The sequence below is a fragment of the Etheostoma spectabile genome, chromosome 23 (assembly GCF_008692095.1).
Source record: "Etheostoma spectabile isolate EspeVRDwgs_2016 chromosome 23, UIUC_Espe_1.0, whole genome shotgun sequence".
Classification (NCBI taxonomy): domain Eukaryota; kingdom Metazoa; phylum Chordata; class Actinopteri; order Perciformes; family Percidae; genus Etheostoma; species Etheostoma spectabile.
This window is the reverse complement of record NC_045755.1, coordinates 14979017-14987360: the sequence shown is the minus strand read 5'-3', so window position 1 is coordinate 14987360 and position 8344 is coordinate 14979017. Positions and strand designations below refer to the sequence as shown.

Genomic DNA, 8344 nt, shown 5'->3' with positions numbered 1-8344 from the left:
GAGAGAGAGAGAGAGAGAGAGAGAGCAGGTCTTTTGAGATTATGTCCCCAGTAGATGTCAGTAAAACATTCCAATCCTCTGTTTATTTTCCCCAACAATATTGTCTCTATGGCAGGTTTAAAAAGTAAATACTAAATAATGTCAAATCACACTAAGCCTTTAATACCAGCAACCCTATTTCCAAATGCAACTTTGCAATAAATCTGGCAGGAATTCTCCTTTTCAAACAAGTGTTAAGCGGCTAAATCTCAATAAGTGCCAGTCAGTTATGATAAAATGAGTCATTCGGCTTTAGCAGCTTTCTTCAGAGTGAGGAGGGCCATACGATGTATATACAACGTGACGAAGAGCAGGTCTTCTTGGCCCTGGGTTCAGATAATCAACAGACTCCCTGTGGGGGAGTTAATGAACAGGGGAGGAATAAAAGAACAAATGGGATGAAATACATGAATTTAAACTCTTCTCTTGTCTACTTTTAATTGTTTCCATTTAGCATTAGTTTCAAGAAATGTCTTTAATTAAGTGGAACTGTTTAGTGATTTATTCTGTATTGCTCCAAGATATTCAGAAACTGATTTGTCTCCCTCCCACTGGCGGATTTCCCCCTCTCTTTGACTGGAAAAAGGATTTTGAGAATGAATATTAAATTCAAAAGGCTTTAGTTTGGCGTGTATTTGCTGCGTGCGCTGGATGAAAGGAGAGGATGTTGTTACAGAGAGTAGTGATAGGTCTGACTAGTCTGCAAGCGACGTGCGCGCGTTTTGCTTTTCCTTGATTTCGAAATTTGCGCTCTCCTCGGTGCTGAAAGTACAAAGTGTGCTTAAAGCTGCGCTAAATCTGACTTTTTTTTGTGAATGGAAAACACCCAGACATTTCCCAAATTCGCAGGAAAATCGTATTCGTCTACCAGCAAGTTAAAGAATATGAATGAAATAAAAATGAAAAGTTAAATAGACTCTAAATGCATTTAATAATTAATATGAACAGTGTCTTGAACCAAGCCCTAATAGGCTACATGAGCTGGCTGCCTTTGAAAAGTGGGGAAATGTGTCTGATCTTGATGACATGAGGTTTAATTGGTGAATTGGCAAATACTGCAGTTTATTTATTTTATTTTTATTTAAAAGCTCGTGCTGCTGGACACATTTAGTCTGGTTTCCCTGAATTTAAAAGGCAAATAACGACTGTCATTATCGTCAAACAAATGCCAGCCTACTTCTAAGAGCTTTCTCTCTCTCTCCCCCTCCCTTTCTCACATACACACACTCTTTCTCTCTCTCACACACACACACACACACACACACACACACACACACACACACACACACACACACATATATACATACACATACATACATACACACACTTCTCCCCCACCTTTCCACTTTCTCGCGTGCAGCCGAGGCGCTTTTCCTCTCCAAAGACTGTCTCCAGAAGCATGTCCTCAGACATGCAGCCACGGTGCGATGAAGCGGACCAAAAGACGCCACCAGCATGACAGCATGAAAGCAGGTAAGCCAGCGCCTGAATAATCTTTCCCCCTTGTGAACTGAACCTGTTTTCTGATAATAAAAAAAAAAAACAAAGGGAACCGTTATTTCTCAAGCAGGTTTATTTGACTCGCTGAGACCCGGAGGTAGAGCGTTTGTTCCTACAGTGACTGAGCGAGCAGGTTTCATTAAGTTGTCTTGCTCAAGGACACTCCGATACAAGGGACTAGTTGATGCCAGTGATTGAACCGGATACGGGAATATCTCTTTTTAACCGTCAGGTTTGCTCACATAGCCATGTAGACACCTGTAATCATGATTTCCAACGCGTAAATATGCAAAATATGAAAACTCGAACAGTGAAATAATATTCTGAGTCGGTTTCCTTTACGATTTCAGACATGTCATAGTTGTTTTTGACAGCCATGCAGGGGTGACAAAAGTGTCTAACTTTATATTTCTGGGAAATTTAACTCAGAAAGCTCCCAGTTCTGGGTGACTGTCAAAGACTTGAATGCCATGTAATCGGCTGAAACATCGCTGAGGAAACAGCCCTGCCAACATCTACTGCTGGGGAAGCTTTGAATGATGAGCGCAAGGACAACGAACTGTTTTACGCTTGATCCACAGCTGGCTGTGCCATATGGCGCATCTTCGAGACGGAGAGATGAGAGCAGAACTTTTATTTTTGTTACTCTCATATCGTTTCCTGAGCAGAAATAGTGTCAGTACCAAATCATGCTGTAGTATGGTATAATGTAATCATCAGTTTATTTTTTTTAACTAGATAGATGCAACCACCCGCACAGTCTCATCGAATATCCGGTGCAAGCACCGTTTATCCTCATTTCTCATGGTATTCTCGGTTGTACCAACTATATTTGATTATCTATCAAAAGAAATACCAGGTTATGTACAGTAATGTACGCGCTCATGGCGCTCTGATGCGCCTTGGATAAAAGCGTCCTCCATGTCTTTTCCTTCCTAACAGCTGTTTTCTCCAGAACTCCCCTCTTTCATGTGTGCTAAAAATCCTGATGTCTAATCATCCGCACAGCAGAGACGCAGATCCCAGAAGCAGATCCCTCTCTTGTCTCCTTAAACCGATCAACCATTTTTTATTCAAGCGTGTTTGATCGCCAAAGCGAATGGAAAAAAAACGCATGTTTTATGCTGCCATATGATTCCCGTGTTTTCAAATCAGTAAAACCAGTACAATACCAACTGAAACTGTTATACACGCATTGAGATCGGCAAACCTCATTAAGAATGAGAGGATTTTGCGTCGCAGCCACAGCCTACTTGCGTAAAAGCGCAATGCAAGAGCAGACTTGAGACGGCAGGCTTGTGCCAGATTGTGTGACTGTGACTGTTGAGATGTTTTACGCGCAGAGTGGATCTCCCAAATCATGTTTCAGGCTTTTTGACTATTCAGCTACTGGAGGACTCGACATCCAAAAGGTATAGCTGTGACTTATTAAGCCACTTTTCCGTTATACACAATTTTAGCATTTCTTTGCATGTCTTTTTTTATTTTTTTGAACCAGGATGACAATCACAGCAAGTTAGTAGCGTCTATGTGAGTTTAAAGAAGAGTGGGTGTCAACTCTTCCTATCACTTGGCTGGATAAATCAGTGCAGTGGGACGTGGTCTGCTTATGATGGATGGAGGTAGGTTCTAGTTTTGGATCATTCAACTTCACTCTGACATTGATGAGAGAGTGAGAGTCCGAGTAAGAAGAGCTGGTAAAACTGAAATGAAAAGTAATTCTCACTTGGAAAAAATCAGATTAGTGCCATTAATTCTGCACTGGATCTGTATAGGAGCCACCTTGCTGCCATGGATGTGAGGAACACAGTTTTTTTGTGATGACTATTTTAAATGTTATGTTAAATTATGGGTCAGTAAGTGGATACTTACAGCAGGGTCCCAAATAATACTGCAAACACAGTTCACCTGTAGCCCCAACCTGTGCCGAGATTTGATCTTCATTTGATATTGTGTTGTGCAGTGCGTGAATGAGTGCTGGGGCTTGACCTTGATGAAGTCTCTGGCTGTGATTGGTTTTGTTCAAAAAGAAGCAAAGGACTAATGTTGCCTTTAGTAGCTGTTATTGTCGTGGTGTGTAGGTCTATGCTGGCTTCATTTTTTTACATTCATGCAGATCTCCAATTAGGAATCGGATTTACCGAGAAAAGGTCATTTGCATTTTGTTTCTGTAGAAGGTTACCATTACTTCAGCCACACTCGATTGTTTTTGTAACAGCCCTGCATCGGAGTGAAGACTTAAGAGTTAAGATTTGTGTGTGCAGAATAATGTTTATTAATCTGGCAACAATTTCAAGCTGGCAACAATTATCAAACTCATTACAGCTGTTGTACTTGAGAAAAAGCTTTTTGGTGGTACTTGATTATAACTGGCTGCCATCTGCACCTGACCCAAAGGTTTTACAGAAGAGCCATTTGTTTACCTGTAGATACAGATTCGGCACAGCCTGTCATATTTGCAAAGAAAACACCATTTGCAGGCCCACAAAACATTTAGTTTTTTTTTATAAGCCACTGCAACCCCTCAGAGATTTCATTAGATATAAATTAAAGCTTCTGAATGTATTGCATAATCAAATTATAACCATATTGTTGATTGTAGAAAATGTGATTGTCATGCAACTTGTAAAAAAACTCCATTTCTTTTAGTACTTCTATGTTGTAACAGGCTATTTCACTTCACTACCCACATCTTTAACAACTTCAACTTTCTCAGTATTATCATATACTTGTTAATGTTCTCAGCCTTAGTTTTTTCTTGCAATATTTAGGACCGAGGCACATTTAAGTACACTTTAACAACCTTTTACATCCTCCAGAAATATTAGGATTAAATAAGGCTGCATAATTTCACCATTTTTGCAGAATGTGTTGTGTCACTGCTGTAGTCTCTGTGCAAGTTTGCAGAAGTTTCTCAGACTTGTTCCAACACTTATCATCCTGTTTGACATCCTGATATTGATGGATGAGGTTGGGATGTACCGTGACTGAATAGTTATTTGATGGGTTTTTCAATTTCTGCCAGCCCACTGAGGTTTACCGAGGTCACACATGTGGCTTTGTTTTTCTATGTCCTTTTTTTTCAAATGCCCTGGCCTAACTCTATTGATATTACATTAGAGATGCCTATAGTATGGACTGTGCATAATTTAATACTGAAGATGTCAAAGTGTTTGACTGTGATGATGGCATGAATTGATTTGTGTAACTGGCTCGGCAGGCGATTCTTTATGAAGATTGCCTTATTGGCATGTTTGCTTATGCAGATAAGAGTCAAGTAGGGAGTGTATTCATTCAAACATCTGTCATAGAATTTCCATGTTTTTAGAAAAAACAACAGATTTTATGTCGGTGTGTCTGAAAGTGATGTTTGTTGCCCCCTGTGGTGAAAACAAGACACTAACAGGTATGGTCCTCAATTGATTGTTTGATGTTATCTTTCACGTTGAAATATGAGGACGTAAACCAACACTGTGCTTTATTATAGCTAAATGTGTATGCATGCACACACAAACACACACAACAAAAAATGACTCTTTCTTGCTCACACTCAAAGGAAGGATAGAGAGAAAGAGGAGGAGAGATTGAAGGACACTCGTGCCAAAGCTCCTACCTACCATGAATGCAGACATTTGACTAGATCTGTGTATTTGGCAGTGGTGGGACCAGTATTTGAGGGGAGGTTGCTTTTGTGAAAAGTTAAATTTAGCCGGTGGGGTGCCTCATTCCTTGGACGTAAGCTTCTTGGTTATAGAGCGGCTGCACAGTGCACATTAGTGAATCTGTGTAGCTGGCACACACAGAAAGGAATGTCTAATTATCATGCTTTCAACCGCAGTAGGCTCCTCTATTTGCACTGAGCTCCTGCTCTAATCGCTTTCTTTTTCTATCATTACACACTTATTTATTTTATTTCTACGCAATTAAAATTTTTATTTTTGCTCTGTGTGGTTGAGCCGGGAAGTCCATGCAGCCCCATCGCATGTCCCATCGGCTGGACGAAGGAAGGTCTAATTGAGCAGAAACAGATCATTGGCTTTGCTAATGTGTGGACATTTTGTAGAAGCGATAAAAAGAGGATCTATGAAGAGGTTTTACATAACACTGAACATGCAGTGCACAAGTGTGTTTATGAGTCAGTGGATGAAGGTTGTGCCAAGGAAAAGACTGACAGAATGCATTTGACTCATGTCTAAATATGGTTTCATCAGCTAAATGTAAACCGTATCCACATTCAGTGTATGCAGATTTCCACATGCTGATGCCGTATCTTCAGCTAGTGGGACACACTGTTAGTGTACCCTTTAGCTGTGCTCCTTATCAGATGGTGAGTGATTGCAGAGCTTACAATATGAAGTGCCACTAAACCACCTCACGGAGTGGCATTGATTGTGAAGGATGGGAGGAGGGAGATTCCTCCTTAAGGTCATTATCTATCAGACAGAAAGAGCTAGACAAAACAAACCAGTATAATTGCAGTTGTAAGAAAATACTTGGACTGAGCATTATTTACAGAATTGTATCAGCATATTTCATCAACATATCAATCCTTGATCATACAAGGTACAATTCCAGTGAAATGTTATTCCATCAGCTCCTTCAACTTGTGCGTGATTCATCATGAAGCAGAATGTGGCCGTCAGATTGGCACAGAGAAAAAGAGTCAGCCACTTTAATGGCAACAGCACTCCAAGATCCAGCCAGGTCTCAGCAAAAGGGCATCACATACAAATGGATTCAGTGACCCTGTAATTGCTCATAGACTCTTTACAATGAAATCAGCTTTGCAGCTCCCGGAAGTTGTGGTCGATGTGTGCACCCACATTTTATGTGGTTTGAAATTAACCTGATGTCAATACTGATCTTCACATTGATTGCATTGGAAGAGCTTGACATGTATAAGACAGGAAAGTGTTTGACTGTAAATCCTGTTCAACACTGTTATATGGTCTGTAGTCTGTGGATAAAAAAAAAAACAGTGTGGAAAGCGTATTTTATGTTTAGTTCTAGTAAAGGCAGTTGCAGTTGGCAGTTTTTGGCCAATTGGGGACAGTGGAAACAAGGTGTTGATATAGCAAACTCATTAGCAAACAGTTGCTCACATGCACACCCAGCAGAACAATTTGGAGCAACACTAGCATTCATGTAGGGTTGTGTTTCTGGCCAATCAACGAATATAAGTCCACTTTTCAGTCTTCTTTATGCTCTGTTTTTGGTCTCCCCCAACTCCCGAGGGAAATATCTACCGTTTTAGCTGCTAAACGCTCCACTATGTTCGCCAGCTAGCCGCTGCATTTGTCTGTGTGCTGCTGTTTAGGTGGCATACAGTGGGTTTTGGTCAAATTGTTATTTTTTTTCAAATTGTATTTCCCCTTGTTATTAAACAAGGGGAATTGCAGTCAGGTACTTCTACAGTATGTGGGTTTGTCAATAAAAGCTAGCACTTTTCATGTTCCACATGGTCATGTCATCCATTTTTGATGTAAAACACACACACACACATTTTTTATTATTTAACCTTTATTTAACCGGAAGGTCCCTTGAGATTGAAATCTCTTTTCCGAGGGAGACCTGGCCAAGAAAGCACACCAGTTACAATTTAAATAGAAATACAGCACAGTCAAAATCACACATGGTGGAAAGGAACAGGTCACTAGTGGCAGTTGCATTTTTGAATTACATGGTATTTTAACATGGCCTTACATTTATTTAATGGGACTATCATTTAAGACTATTATTTAGATGGAGTAAGTTTTGCAAGTTATTCCAAGGACCATAGAGCAAAGTAAGAAAAGACTTTTTTCCCCAGCTCAGTAAACCCTATATATATATATATATATATATATATATATATATATATATATATATATACACACAACCACACTGTATGTATACAGTGCATAAAACATAGGAGTGGCAGTAGCTCAGTCTGTAGGAAGATATACGGAGTGTGGACTGGTTGCTGGAGAGATGCCAGTTCCCTTCCTTGAGCAAGGCACCGAACCCCCCCCCCCCCCCTTAAAACCACTTAGGGTGCTTGTACAGCAGTCGCAGCCCCCTCACTCTGACATTTCTCCATTTGTGCATGTAAAAGGACCAGGTCATGTGTGTGTATTTCAGGCCTGTGTGTGTAATTTCCCCACTGGGGATTTACACAAATATAGTTTAAATTAATTAACAACAATTATTGCAGCTTTAAAGTTGAAATGTGAGCAAACTATGACTGTAAATGTACTATGTATTCATCCGTACTTAAAATATGTCTTGAAAAAATAAGTTTTTCAAGTTACTGAACGGCAACGTAACGGTACAGACATGCCATACAATCAATTTAGAGTTTTTATTGTCATATGCATTGTCCTGTTATCTTCCTTTGCTGTCCAGATAATTCCAAACAATGTAAAATATACAATGTATACTACAAATAGCCTGGAAATCATGACCCAAATTCTGAAAGATTAAGGGTCTGACATTGAGTAATGAAAGTCACCCATCTCGAGGTGCGGCACCAAGCGTGCATTTGAAAATCTCACTACGCACAATTGACACACACCCTGACACACAGGGTGACGTATCCAGAGCCCTTAGCTACCAGCGGAGCTAACTGGTAGATTAAACTGTCGTCATCTGTTCAGATTGCCTCTGGCCCGCCTATATCAGACACAAAAGTGTGATTGGTGCAGCTCGGCTAAAAGGGCAGCAATACTCGATGCTAGAATAACTTGCTGAGCAAATTTAAATTGTGCTCTTGCAAGAACTCTGGATTTCCAGGGTACTTGAACAAGTAACACAGACCTTCAGGGAT

At 40.2% G+C, this 8344-nt stretch overlaps 1 protein-coding gene across 1 annotated transcript in view; it reads left to right on the top strand.

Moving 5' to 3' along the window:
* Positions 1-1302: 1302 nt before the first annotated feature.
* chrm2a (cholinergic receptor, muscarinic 2a) overlaps positions 1303-8344 on the top strand; it is an 81606-nt gene continuing 74564 nt past the window's right edge. The window contains exon 1 of the mRNA XM_032505118.1: positions 1303-1512. The gene's annotated coding sequence lies outside the window, so the exon portion shown is untranslated. The remainder of the gene's footprint in view (positions 1513-8344) is intronic.